Raw genomic sequence first — 14869 nt, forward strand, 5'->3', positions numbered from 1 at the left:
GTAATTCCCATTACATCTTATCAGCATGGTAGGAACAGCTGGAAGGTGCTGTTGAGGCAAGGAGCAGGACGCTGTCCCTGCGCACGAGAGCTTACAGCCTGAGTGAACAGGACGGGCAAACAGTAAGAGAGGGAAAAAAACATTAATTTGCAGAGGACCTGAAACGCAGGAGGATTGGGCAACGCACCGACACGGCCGCACCAGAGCCACTTTCCTAGCCAACATTGTGACTTAACCCCAAGACTCTCCCACCTTCAAACATTGGTGATCTTCCTCCTGTCCACACCACTTTTACAACTCGGCTACCTTAGATTAAAGCAACTGCTTCAACAGATCAAATAAAAGGGAAAAGAGCAATGGCAGAAGCTTTTAATCACAGTTTACGCACAATGTAAAAACACAGAGTAATGAAAACTGTGGCTGTAAGGAGAGCAGCCTTCAAACGTGCTGTATTTCACTTGCTCAAAAGACTAACATGATTAAAAAAAAATCCTTTTAGCCCATCAGCCCAGAGCCCAAGCAGAAATACATGCACGGTGGCGCTTCACTGTCATCATAAGATGGAGCCGAGGGTGGCAGCATCCATTACAGCAGGAAACGACGTTTGTGTAGGCTTCCGAACAAAGCGAGCCGCGTGCACACCCTTCCTCTCCCCGGGAGCAAGGCTGGGAGCCCCCTTTCGCAGGAGCCCGAGACACGGAGCGCTGATTTAATCACACGCTACGTCCAGAAATAGCAAGCGGGGAAGGCACGTTTCCAAAGACAATGTTGATAGCAACGCAGCAGCCAGCAGCAACCGGCACGGCGGCGGGAAGCGGCGAGGAAGAGCGGCTCTAATCTGCAGCCAGCATGCAAGCGCCTCCCGGGCTCCCCGCGAAGGGCATCGGCATTAGGCATGAAGAGGTTCACGAGCCTGCCTCCGGGCACGGGGACGGACCACGTGCTTCTGGGGGGTTACTGCTGTAACATTATTCCTGGGTTTTCCTCGCTACAAGCCGTTGCACCGGCCCCGCAGGGAAGCCACCAAGGCACCGCTACGTCGGGCTGCACTTTCGTGGGCACCTCCGCGGTGGCAACGTGCCGTTCCTTCGGTTGCATTTGCAAGGCGGTGGGGTGAGCTAAATTAGGGAACTTAATCAGCATTAAAGATCTCTTCTTCTCCATTTGCCTCTTGCAGGTTTATTTTTAGCCCAGGTCCATTGCTGGATCCCATTCGGGGCCGGGCCCACAACCAGCTGCGCTGGCGCGGGTCGAGGGTGGGCAGGAGCTGCTTACGGCAGCTTTGCCACCGCGGGAAGGATTTGTGGAGCCGTGAATTTAATGGTGCAAGTCCAAACTGAGGGTTTAGGCAGAGACACTGATCCCTTTATGCTAATAGCCAATCTTCTATAACATTTTCCACAGCTCACCTTCCCTCTCCCCCTCCTAAGGTATCTAGACACACAACGCAAGATGAAGTAGAGACTTTGCTCGCAGGAAAGAATCTATTCATCTCACATCTGGAAAGTGGGGGATGATTCAGCATCAAAAACAGCTGTAGTCAGCAAGCGCATTTTCCTGCAGCAACAGTGTTTATATCACGAAAATAAAATAAGAGAAAACAGGGAAGAAAATAAACAGAAGGCTTCTCGGCCAGTGGCGCTGTCTAGCAGGCCTGGCTATGAAGTCAGCTTCCCCCAAAGATGTTTTTCTCTCCAGCGGCAGCACCCACCCTCGAGGACTTGCTGGAGGGGACGGGGGAAGAGCTCCTCATTCCCAGGGACTTCCAGAGGCACGGCCTTCCTCAGGATCCCATTCAACCGCTCCGCTGCGGCTCACAGGAGCAGGAGCCCGGATATCTAAGTTAATAACATATACCACCAAAGTGGGGCTCTGCTCTCTAGTTAAGAGCTCTGGCGCCTGACGCACGTCCCTTATCTGCTGTCCTCCTCCTGCGAGTGTCCTCTGCTGTCCCCGGCCGAAAGGACCCGTCACTGGGCTTTGGGTCTCAGTGCGAGCTGAGCAGCTACGGAGGGAAATCTGTTTGCCTGCACAGCCGTTCTTCCAATTTGGTTAATTGAAACAATAGCGAGGCTGTTAATCACCAGAGATTGTTCTTTAAAAAAAATAAAAGGAAAAGGACAGACAAGGAAACACAATATCTTTGTGCCACTAACTGTAAAGTATGCACACACCGTAAAAAGGAAATTTCATGCAGAGGTCAACTATGCAACTATAAAACAAGGAGACACTGTCACCCTACATCCATCTTATTAAGGACAAACCTTTCCTCCTCTGTCAGGGTGTTAATCCATTAACACTGCTCTACAACATCAAGGTTTTAACCAAGTCCCACTTCTGTGATATCCTTTCATTTTCCAAGAAAAACACTACTTTTAAAACCAGGCCCTTTTCTCGTAATGCCTCTAGCCTTCCAAAGAGAGATTTTTTCAGCGTAAGAGAAAGTCTCCAAGTCTGAAGAAAGGGCTGTAAACGGGCGGCGTGTGTAAGAGGTCCAAGAGCAAAGCTCTCCCAGGCCCTACGGGCTGCCACCTGCCCCACCGTCAAGAACGCGCACTGAGCGCAGCCAAATCGTGCCTGGCAGCGACGGCCGAGCTCCCCTCCGGGCTCTCGGCAGAGCAATCTCCGCTCTCGCCCCGTCGGGGAAACGCCGAAGGGTTGGGGAGACCTCCAATAACCCGCCTAGCTATTGACCCGCTCCGTGCACGGGTCTGCGTTCCGACAAGCTTAGCTTTTCCAAAATAACAAGAAAAAGACGTAACCTTTGCATAGTCACGGGCCTCTGGACGCAGTTCTCCAAAAACAAGAAAAATACAAGAACGTTGCAGAACGCAGTAAACTGCTGGGAGTTTGCAACTGAGTTCTGCACAAGCCCGACTACCCGTTTTAAACAATTCATTAAGCAAAACAACCACCCGTGGGGGTTTTTTGAATGTGAAAAGATTTGATAGTGCTGGCTATATTTTAAATATGCCGACATCAAAGATTATCCAAGTTACTTTAATGATTTTTGGTGAGATTTTCAGTTTCACTATCATTTCAAAGAAAAGCTGGAACTGAATGGATCCATATGTTAGTATGACAAAAAAAAATGAAGTGTGTGGTTATTAGATATGTGTGTTTGTATATGCATATGTACACAAGCCATTTTTCTGTTGTTAAAACACTCTGGAGGAAATGCATCTACATCCAAAAAGCTTCTCATAAAATAAAGAGCTTCTTTCACTTTCCAGCATTATTCTGTGCAAAAGGCTAGGAGACCGCGCAGAGGTGAGGGGCCGGCGCCCCACGCACGGGAAGAGGCTTAGTGATCCGCTCACGAAACCGGGGCGGCAAAGCCCTACCCCGCAGCTCCGCCACCATTTCAACCTCGTGCTCTCGCTGATTATCCCCGTTTGATCGTCTCTTCAGAGCCAAACTATCTTTACTGGAAGTTTCAGAAGTGAAGTTAATAGAAAAAAAACATATAAACCTAAGACAGAATTTGCAGACCTTGATGCCTTAGTGTTCTGAATTCATACTGTAGATGGTCAAATGCCCTGAACAAAATATCTTAGTGGAATCTTAGTATTTTAGTGGAAGCTACTTCTGCTCAACTTCTGCAGCATCATTTCTATTTGGAGGATTAAACAAGGCTTTTGTGACCCAGTTTTAAAAAATTCTGAGATTCATCTGTAAGTAAACCAGGAGTTTAAGTAAACAGCATCACAGAAAATCCAGATTTATGATTATTTTGAAAATTTCCTGCAATGTTAAATTAAAATACCCCCATGAAACACTCACGCTGTGTTCAGTCATTGACTCAATATTTAAAACAATTTGACAAAGGAAAAATTAATTCTTCCTGGTAAAATATTCCACCAAAGCTACACCAAGTTTTGCAGAGGAAGCAGTTTTATACAGACCATTAGTAGGCCTGCGATAGCCACGGGTGCACTAATGAACCTTGCAAAGCAAAGCGCAGCCGCTTTGCCGCCGAGCCGCTGCTGTGCCGGTGAGTCGTTTTACGTCCTATCTGCAGCCACGGGATCCCTTTCAAAGCTGCCACCTGTATTTCCCTTGATTCGCATCTCCAGCATCTCGTGGACCCAGCTGCGGGCAGAGGTAATGCAGACTGTACCCATCCATTCACCCCCTCAGGTTTCAATTCTGTAATTACTACATATAAATATTTAAGTTAGAAATGCAGCTAATAAAAACCCGAGCCTAACCAAAAAGCCTCCTATAGCCACCATCCGTAGCCTCATGCCATTTCTACCTGCACAGGGAACCAGCAAGAACCTACTTCATCGGTTTTGCAGCCCTGCGCTAGATCAATGGCACACACGAACACGCAAGGAGCAAACGGCTAACGCCTGACTGCCCGTGGGCTGTTTAGGATAAAATTGGAAGTTGTGGGTAACAAAAAGAAAAAAGGAAGTAGATGGGGGTTTAGGTGTGGAACTAGCAAAAGAAGATATTGAGTAATTTTAGGTTTATTTCCTCATTTCAGGGTTCATGCTGGTTGGCCATAATGTCTATTAACTTCCACGATGAATTAACTGTGCTCTCATACGGCAATTGCATGTGTGCACACACCCTTTATAAAAAACACTGCATTTGATATACAAAGCAGTTTTGCATTTAAAATGCAAAATGGCACAACGTAAGCTGTAACCCTTGGAGGTTCGGTGGTGTCCAGCACAGTTCCCCAAACGTGTCAGATTCAGACACTGGCCCTAGATTCTGCCCAAAGGGCTAGGAGCTAGAGGAAAGTGTCGTCCAGCTTCTCAGGGGTGGGAGATAAGTGATTTACAGAAAGCCTTAACCGTTAAGAGCGTCAGCAGTCCTGTTTTGCAGGCACAGACGAGGCTCTCCATTTGAGAAGGAAAACACCATTTCAGCCACCTAGTCCCTGCCCTGGCACGGAGGACTCTTCCTTGCACTTCTTTTTCTAGCGTTGGGACTTACCTTCAACCCAGACTTTCCATTTAGACTAAAGCACACTGTCAAAACGGGCCGGTCCTGCCAGACTTCCTTGGGCTCCCTGGAGGAGCGCAATGTTTTTAAAGCAGTGAGCAATAGAAGGAAATGCTGCAATATTATGCAATTTCCTTGTGATTCATATTCAGAAATCCTCAAAACAACCATGAACAAGTTCTTCAACTTTCAGCTCAGAAGATGAACAAGCCAAAAAAGTATAAATAGAAATCATTATATGTCCTGACAATCGGTAGCCCAGCCAGCTTGCGAGCTCCCCAAGGGCCGGTTGAGAAGGCATGGGCAGGGCCTGCACCAACATTTCCCCTGCGGGTTTTGGCACCTTTCCATAAACGAAAGGGGAAACGGGGGGAAAAGTGGCATAGACGCCGGGGTCCAGCCATGCAGATTTACTAAGACGAGACCTAGGCCAAAGTTACTGGGCGTCAAGATCCGTCCTGGAGAATTTGTTCCCAACCCTGTACAAAGAGTCGGGAGCCTGAGAAGCAGCAACCCCTAGGAAAAGGTTTGTGCAAATTATCCCGCAACGCCTGGAGGAGAAAGCCGCTCGGAGGATGTTGCACCATGCTCAGGCGCTCTGAGGAGGCCAGCAAAGACGAGCTCTTTGATTCGCTTAGCGCTTCGGTAGCGCACGAAAACTTTCTCTGATGTCCTGTAGCAAAGAAACCGTAAGCGACAGCAGGTCTTGTGCGCTGACCTTCGGTAGCTCAGGAAGGGTTTCAAGAGAGCAAAACCTCAATGAATTATTTAGCACGTCTTCAGTTTAAAAGACAATAATGCATTACTTTGTTTCTACTGTCAAATACTCCATTATTTCACAGCAATTCAAGAGGGAAAAAAAGAAAGTGATAAAATTACATTTTCAAACTTAATTTTAGCATACATGGGTGGCGCATTTTCTCTGATTGCAAACAGCATAAGGAGGCACCTAATTATTTCCTTAACCTCCTGCCAGATGCCAGTATTTTCTCAGCCTTTTGAGAAGGGCCAGACTGCGGGCTATCTGCTGCTTCTGGCCAGGCACGTCATTCCTCAGCTCTACGTTCATGTGGCAATTACTGCATTTCTGTCTTGGGTTTTCCACGGTATTGCTAAAACTGGCCTTCGCAAGGACAGCCAGCCTCCAGTCTGCCCTGCCTCCACCCGCGCAGCCCACGGGCGGTCACAGGATCACACAACGGTGGAGGTTGGCAGGGAGATCTGGAGATCATCTCGTCCAGCCCCCTGCTCCAGCAGGGTCCCCTAGCGCACGCTGCCCAGGACCCTGTCCAGACGGCTTCCGCATCTCTCCAAGGATGGAGACGCCACGTGTGGTCCCAGGCCGGTAGCACCAGCTGCGGGAGAAATGGGGTCCTGGGCTTGGCTTCCCCACACCATGGACAGCGAGAGGGGCAGCAGAGCCCCATAGAGGTGGAAACCCCTCCGTGCCCGGCACACAGCGAGTCCCATCCATGCAGGGACGGCCGGTTTGGGCTGCGCGGCCGCGGAGCCGCCGTGCCGGGAGCCGGCCGGAGCGGGCTGCCAGCAGCGCCCAGAGCGGGCAGGCTCCTGCGCAGAGCAGCATATTTCCTCGCGGCAAGCGGGACACCTGGAAACCTTGATGAAATCAGCCCTTGCTGCTGGCTCTGCCTTATCAGCCCTGCTCGATTCTTGTGCCGGAGCCAGATCTCATACTCCGAGCAGGATTTTCAGAGCTAGGCTTCACCGTGTCGTGGCTAGAAATAACCTTCCTCGCTCTCCGAGCCAGAACGATATAGATAGGAGCAAGATCCTTCCCAGCCCGCATCACTGCGAACCGCCCCGCGGGGGGAAGGGAGGCAAAAATATGCCGCGACTCCAAAGCGAAAGACTTGGCAGGGCAGCACAAACCTGCTGCGAAATTCTGGTTTATGTCATCCGAGCGAGGGCTGTTCGTTCGGAAGAGGGTGGCCCGGGGTCCCTGGCGCCTCTGCCCTTCCTTCCGCCCTCCCCTGCCTCCTCCCCGCCCGGCGCAGGGCTCGCGTGCCGCAGCCGGCGCTGCCCCCCTGCGCTTTCGCTCTCCCCCTCCTCGCTCCCAGCACAGACTGCAACCCCCAACGTACGCTGAGCCTGAGCTTGATTAAAAAATAATAAATAAATAAATAAAAGAAATGAAAAATCAAAGTGAGCCATCTGGGGGCTTGGATCCTCTGCGCGGGTCTCGCTGCTGCGCGCCTCTGCGCCGAGCGAAGCGATGGGTCTAATTAAAAACAAGCCCACGTTTATCGCAAGTGCAGGCATTCCCCAGGGCCCCCGCAGCCGAGGCCGCCCGGGCGCCTCGCCAGCCATCTGCACTGCTTAGCTCAGCTGAGTTATATAACCCGCTGCGCTTCCTACCTAAGGAAAAAAATTATCGGGGTCAACCTACGGAAAAAAACTACCTTGCTCAAGCTATCAACCTACCATGTCCAAATGTTAAAGGGAAATCAAGCAGCAGGCGGTTTAAAACAAACGAACAACCAAACCAAACAGAAAGAGGGAAGGTGCAAGGTGCAAAGCGTGTTAGCTATACGCCACTCTCTAGAACAACGTAACTAAAGGTCGACTGGTTTAGAAAAATACGTTTTTGGAATAACTAACGTGCTTAAAGCTTCGCAGAGCAGCACTTCTAAGCAATTCCAGCGGAGCGGATATGTCCGGATCACTCAAGTGACTGCTTAAAAGTGAAAACTTTGACTAGTTTAACAGCTTCCCGCAAGTTTTCTAGGATGTTTGAGCAACCCCTCGCACGGCCTCCTCCGCCGGGTACCAGCCCCTCGCGCTCCCGGGTGCACAGCGCCGTCCTCCCTCCAGCGTCCACCGACCAGCCAGCAGCCTCGGGGCACCAAAACCGGCCTAATTTTACACGACACGGTGTCATCTTTATTTTTAAAACAGCTGTAACACAGACAGGCCTTGCATTTGCATCCCATGAAAAGAGGTTTCGCATTGCCCGGTTGCTCTGAGCAGCAGCTGGCGGCCCAGTGCCGAGGCTGGAGCAGCTCCAAGGCCGGAGCGGGTGTAATCCTCCACTCGCAGGACGCGGCTTGCCGGGCCCTTGCACCCGCGCCCAGCCAGGGGCACTTTGCAGCCTGCTCCCTCCGTCCCAGGTGGGATGCGGGAGCCTGGCGCAGGGGGCCGGCAGCCCCCTTGGCTGTGGCGGAAAGCAGCTCTGTGCCGGAGAGCCCAGCTCGCCGCCTCCGCAGGGTTATTCCGCTCCCCCGCGGCTCGCTACAGCGTCCGCACACTCACGAGTTCACACTCAATGGTCTCATTTTCTTCAGCACTTCGCGGGCTGCTCCTGGAGGAGAGCAAGTCCTTCAACCCGTCCGAAGGCTCCTCTCGGAAACGGCATCAGGATATTCAGCTCCTTCCAGGCACGATCTCCAGTCCCACAAAGCCAACGATCTACCCGAGGACAGCGTCCACCGCACGGACCATCGATGTGCACGGCGCCCGCGAGCAGCGTTCCTGGCACCGGGCAAGCCTTAGTTAGGAGGTGGCATGGGACGGGTCCATCCGTGCTGCATCTGCTGCTGGAGCCGCCTCTCGGCAGGGCCCATCCATGCCAGCCCATTCCATCCCAACACGTGCCGGTATCTCGCCCCGTGCGGCACACCTCTGCCGGAACAGCAAACAGGGCAGTGCCGAGGAGAGACCGGAGCCACAGAAATAACACGATTAAAACATTTGCAGTGTCAGAGGGCAATGAAGTTCCTGAGGCTGCAACGAAGAGAAGGAAAAAGCCAGGATCCGGGACCACGGCGGGTCTGTAGCAGGGCAGCAGATCACTGCTTGAAAGGAAACCCAAGGAGCAACGAAAGGAAGAAATAACGGAAGTGGTTTGTTTGTTTGACAACTGATTGTGCAATGAACCATCTACTTCAATTTTTAATCTGGAGCGGAAAAAATAGTCAATGAAAGCGGCAGAGAAGCTTCTGCGACTACCATGGAGCTATTCCCTGAATTTCTAGACGATTCTTGAATTGTCTGCTTGAGTAATCCTAAACGGAGGTAAGACAAGAAGAAAGAGAGGAGCAGAGAGGACATGTCCCCTCCGCCCGCGGCCAGCACAACGATCGCGGTTCGACCCACCACCGCTCCCGGTGCTGTGCGGATTCGGACTACCTCGCGCCGCCTCGCTCGCCTCCTGCCCCGAACACGTTGCGCTGCACCCCGGCGTCGGGGACACGTTCTGCTCAACAGGCGCGCGTGGTGTGGTGTCCTGCGGAGCGGCAGCCGAAGCGACCGTTAAATCCCAGCCCTCACTTCCCTGCCTCCATGGGCATCATCCAGCAAGGCAACGCTTGAGGAGACCAGCGGCCTCCACCAGTTCCCCAGCAGAAGCACCACCATGACCTCCTCCCGAAGGCAGAAGGGTAGGACTGGCCATCCTACCTGCCAAGTACCACCTCGCTTTGGGAGACCACAACCAAGAGAGCTACAGCAGAGCCAGCTCTAGCCAAGCCCACGCTGCAGAAACGCTGAGGTCCTCGCTCACAAAGAGGAATCATGGAGACAGGAGCCACCGCGCCGATCCTTGGTTTCCCAAGCAAGAGTTAGAAGAAGACAAGGACAAACTTCCCGAGAGGAGCTGGCACTGCAGGGTCAGGTTTTAAAGCAGTGTGGAGGGAGGGCTCTTCTCCGCTTTTAAGATCTCGAATGTTTCTCAGCATCTTTTCCTATTTGTGACCCAAACAGCTTGTTAAGCAAAGGACAAAAGCCTCACAGCTTGAAGCAGCCATAATTTTGGCTTATAAAGCTATCAAAATCTGAAGCAGCATTTATTGGAGCCATACCTAAAAGCCTGAAGTCAAGGCTTAGGACTTCACTGGATTAAGTGCTTTGGAAACAAAATAAAAGCTTACAATCTTAGTGTGAAGTTACTACCCATAGGCTTAAAACAAGCCATAAAAGAGGAGAGGGAGAAGGAGGGAGCAGCGGTGAGAGCATGCGATACCAAAACCAACACGCAACACAACGCGTTATCCGTCAGTCTGAAAGCCGGGGCTGACTCTCCGAGGCTCCTCTTTTACCACCTTGTCCCCAAATAAGCTGACCCAAAAACCAGGTAAACTTTTGGCAAAGCAACTGCAGCAACAGCTGGAACTGTGAGATGCGAAAGAGGCGAGCAGGAATGCTGCGGGGCCCAAGCGGGCCGCGGGCTCTCCACCGCTTCACGCAAGCACCAGCAGGAAGCGCCCGCAGGTGACGTCCCTCCACCGAGACAACGATGCCGCTGTCACGGACGTCTACGGACGCTGCCGGGCGGGAGCGAGCGCAGCCCGACGGCCGCGCGGTTCAGGGAGAGCTCACTAGCTTGTCTGGGCCAGGAGGGCAGAGGAGAGGCAAGGAGAAAAGCAAACGATAGAAACCAAGAGATCTGAGGGGGAAAAAGGCTCCATTCAGCAAAGACAGAGACGGTGGGATGGAGAAGCAACTGGAAGGAGCCAGGTCCCGGAAACCAGAGCAGAAAGAAAGGATGCACCATAAGCAGAGAAACCCGGAGAGGACGAAGGCCATGAAAAACTGCAAGATAAAACATAAACAAATACCCATCTTTCTCCGGAAGGCGCACAGAAACACACGTTTGTGGTTGGCATGGGATTGGGAGAGTAAAAAGAGGAGCACGGAAAGGGTTGCAAGGAAGAAGCTGCACGGACAGGCAGGGACGAAGCCCGTGGGAGCACGGGACGAGCCCACGCGACGAGCGTTCGCCCGCCCGCTCGCCCAGGTAAGGGGAAGCCAGGCGAAAGAAGACCAGCTGCAGTCAAGGAAATTCTGGATGGAGATTTTTCTACCGTCTCTAATAATTCAATTTCTCAGTCGCTACCGGTCTGAGGCTCAATTTACGGCCAGCGTTCTCGCAGAAAAACACCGCTGATATTATCGATAACTTGAGTGATTAGTCCCCGAGCCCCTGCCTGATCTTGATGTAGCAGCAGCTGTAAATACCGCATCCCAAGCATAAATCATCGGCCCTCGTCTCAGTCAAAGAGGGTTTTAAAGCATTGCTGGAAACAGTCAGATACGCTGGTAATGAGTGCAGTATAAAAACCAATATAGAGCAGGCAAGTGACCTCTGAGGAGCCAGAGATAAAATGAATTAAAACGATAAAACAGATTTGCAGCTTCCAGTTAGTTACGCTGGAATACGAGAAGGCTGGGAATTGGTACAGCCGGTATCCAGCCATCCCTCCACGGCGTCTCGGGGGCTGTGATTGAAGCCCTTCAAGTTAATTTATTTTCTGAATGAGCCAAAATGACAGGAATGCCGAGGCTGAAAGCGCTGGATTGAGTTCAAAAGACATCATTTCCACTGGGAAATTAATCTCTCACCATTCTGTATAATTAGACAAGGAAAATGAAAAACAATTTTGGAAAGAATTCCCAGCAGCAGTATCTGGGGCGGAGGCGGGAGGAGAGGGTGCGTGGCGTCGGGCAGGAATGCGCGGCCGGGCTTCGCCGTTACGGTGGGGCTTTGCTTCAAAACACGGCATTACGTTTCCCGAGCAGAAATGGCGAACGAGCCGCGATCCCGCCGGACGTCTGCGAGACGGGGAGAGCCGGGAGAGGGGCTGGAGCAGGGACCGGGCCGCCTGCCGCCCCACGGCCGCGTCCCGGGTTGATCCCGTGGGACGGGGACGGGCTCCGGCGACGCGGCCCCAGTTCCAGCACAGCGCTCACCCCGTTTCGGCTGCAAATTGGTGTTTTTTGGCGAAAGGCGCACGGCGAACAGAGGTGGCGCTGGGGGGAGCAGCCTCCCAGAAACCCTGGCTAGAGCCGACGCTTGGTTTTCCTACGGCCCATTTCACTTTTACAAGCTGAAAATCCCCTTCCAGACCTGTCAGTTTTGCACCATTCCCAAAACACGCTTGAAACGAATACAGAAGCGGAGAGAAGAGGGAAACCGCCGCGCGGGGCTGACGCTCGCCCCGACCCCTGGGCTCTTCTGCGTCCCCTGCCCCGTCTCCGCACGGCCAAGCCACCGACGCCGAGACGGCAAGGGGCCACCAGCACGTCGCCGCTGCTGCCGGAGAGCCGAGCGGCTCCGGGCACAAGTGCGATGAGCGGGCTGGTCTCAGCTTGCCATCTAGTGGAGAGCGGCCCCTACGACATCCCGCCGCCCCCGGGGCCTTCTCCATTTTGTGCTGCCCTCCCGGAGGAACCCTCCCGCCGCAACGCGCCATGCAGGACCGGCGGAGGCCGCCCCGTCCCGACCGGACGGCGTTGGGGGACGCGACGAGCAAAAAGCGAACGGTCTCCACGAGACGTCCCGCTCCTGCCGCCCGCCGCCAGGCGAAACGACGCCAGACCCACCAGGAACGCGGCACCCGGGCGCGAACGAGTGCTACCGCGACGGACCGCGCGTCCCTGCACGTCCGCGGCGCCGCAGGAGGCCGAGGAGAGCTTGAGCGTCTCCATAATACCTCAAAAATCATTTACGAGCCTTTGCGGCCCTCCGGGCTTCTATGAACTCGGCTCTAACCACTTCTGAGCCGTCCGGAGAGCCCAGCGCTGGCAAGCGGCATCGCATCTCCACCGGGGCCCTGGCTTGGAAGGGGAGCAACGAGTCCCCGGCACCCGACGGATAAGCACCGGGGCCGCAACGCCTGGGACCTGCTCCTGCTCCTACAACCTTACGGAGCATACGAAGGAATTGGGGGGGGGGGGTGAGGGGAGCAAAGACGGAAAGGCGAGAGCAGCAGTGGTGTGTCTGCGTTTCGGAGATCTGCCTCCCTCCCCGGAGAAGGCACGAAACACGGCTTGGAGCCGGCCGCCCCGTCCCAGCTGACGGCGCGTTCGGCTTCGCGGCGTTAGCAAAGCCAGCCCCCGCACGAAATGCTTGCTGCGTTTTTACAGACTTGTATTGCTTTAAAGAAGAGAAAAGCAAAACAGAGCAAATCGAGCAAAGGGCAGCACGATGCGAGTGCCAGAACAGCCCTGCTCCGAGCCCGTCCACGTCCTACTGCCTCCGTCAGCATCGCAGGACGTTGCATCCGCCTTTTAACACTAACGTCTCCATCACCAATCGAGGCTCTGGATGATGGATTAATACAGCTCAACAGGGACGCGATCTAACATGCTTCATATTCTTAACCCTCTGCCTGCTCCTGTATGGCTAGGCTCATTTTTTGTTGATGAACATTTTTAAGTCCCAAACGCTTCCAAACACTAGTACACGTCTGCTTGTGCGGACGCGAGAATCACTCCCGAGCTTACCGGTCGGCTCGGGAGGCGAGAGCGGGAGCCGCTGTCGCTGCGACCGCTCTCGGGGCTGGCATGCACGCTCACCACAGACGCGGCCCACAAAGCCACGAGCTCGCGGAAACGTTTATCTTCTTCAGCTCTTTGCCCCAAAGCAAACAGCCTGATTTGCACCTCTCGGTCCTACAACCTACCCCGTTCCCCCCCTCTGAGCCAACACAACTTCTGCTCGCGACTCGGGCTCCAACGGGGTTTCAGCATCACCCCGGGCTCCACCGTACACATGTACGAACTGCATCACCGGGGCGGGGGGACATAGGAAACTTGTCCTGAATAACTGGATGAAGATGAGGGCAACTGCTCTGTTATGGAGCTAACATCTTCTCCAATTTCCATCCTCTAACTTAAAAGAAAAATCAAAGTCAACACGGGGTTTTAAGCCAAATTAATAACAAGTGGTAAGAGTTAACAGACTGATGATAGCTATCTGGAGACTGCTTTGACTGTGAGATATATAATAAATCTTTTCAAGTTGTGACAAATGTCTTGGCTAATGTAGCCCATGTTCTATGTTTAGATCTTACTAAAACGTAGTACAACATTTGGTTTTAGTTTTTAAATTATAATTAAGAAACAAACTCCAGTCCACTTCAATCTAGCGCCTGAGTTTGCTGTGGGATCGCAGTCCCCACCACGCCAATCTTTCCCACACTCCGTGTCCTGCTCAACCAAGACATTCTTTCCAGTAGGGGGTTTTTTGGCTACAAAAATATATTCAAAGCCTCGAATGGAGAATTCTAGGAGTCCAAAGGTTAAATCCCTGTCTATTGCTCAAGGAAATCTCTGCAGAGTAGGTAACACCCCACACCCTTGTGTTGCAAGATAAGAACCCAAACAAGAAGACCAAAAATGCGATTTCCTGCAACTCTTGGTGGAGCCAGGAGGATAACTGAGGACAAGGAGCTACCTTGCCTGTCAACACACACCGGCTTCCCCACTAAAATGCCTCTTGGATCCATTTCCACCTGGGCTTCGTTCCCAGGGGCTCCCGCGCCACACCTGGAAGGCCAGCTTTCAGTGTCTTTAGCATTTAAACGCCCTGAGGTATTGCACCAACGCGTAGCAACAACCCTTGATGTGCTGGATGAGCGAGCTACCCGAGGCTGATGGGCACGAGATAGGGGACAAGGAGGCAGGCGGCAGCGTGAGGACCTGTGTGGTTTTCCACACTCGTTCACCTAACCAGCTTCTGAAACAGGCTCAGCCGGGCAGTCCTGCAGCTGTTGCTTCACAGCACCTTTCGCATGTACGGCACTTCACAAACAAGCGAAAAAACCCACAGCCTCTGACCAGAGGCGGCTGCAAATCGCTGGCTGCACTCCTGCAACCCGATCCCGACAGACGGGCCCCGCTTCTGTGCCAAATCCTGAAAACGTCAGCCGGTCAAAATGCAACCGAGGGCTCAGATTCATGCAGCTGCAATTGCAGGTGACTGCGTTTCACATCCTTACAGCAAAATTTTCCAGTGGAGGTGAGGCAGCGGGAAGTAGGTGAACAGGCTAAAGGAGGACAAGGCTCAATTCGGATTACGTGCAGAAATGTGCAAGGACGCATGTTTCGTTACTGAAAAAAAAGAAAACATTATCCTGCCTCCAGGTGCCACCACAGATGCAAAGGAGGGCTT

The 14869-nt window shown here is 52.9% G+C and overlaps 1 protein-coding gene across 3 annotated transcripts in view; it reads right to left on the bottom strand.

Moving 5' to 3' along the window:
• Window positions 1-14869, bottom strand: part of ARHGAP26 (Rho GTPase activating protein 26) — a 165617-nt gene that overhangs the window by 78613 nt on the left and 72135 nt on the right. The gene's annotated exons all lie outside the window — the stretch shown is intronic.

The sequence above is a fragment of the Apteryx mantelli genome, chromosome 14 (assembly GCF_036417845.1).
Source record: "Apteryx mantelli isolate bAptMan1 chromosome 14, bAptMan1.hap1, whole genome shotgun sequence".
NCBI lineage: Eukaryota > Metazoa > Chordata > Aves > Apterygiformes > Apterygidae > Apteryx > Apteryx mantelli.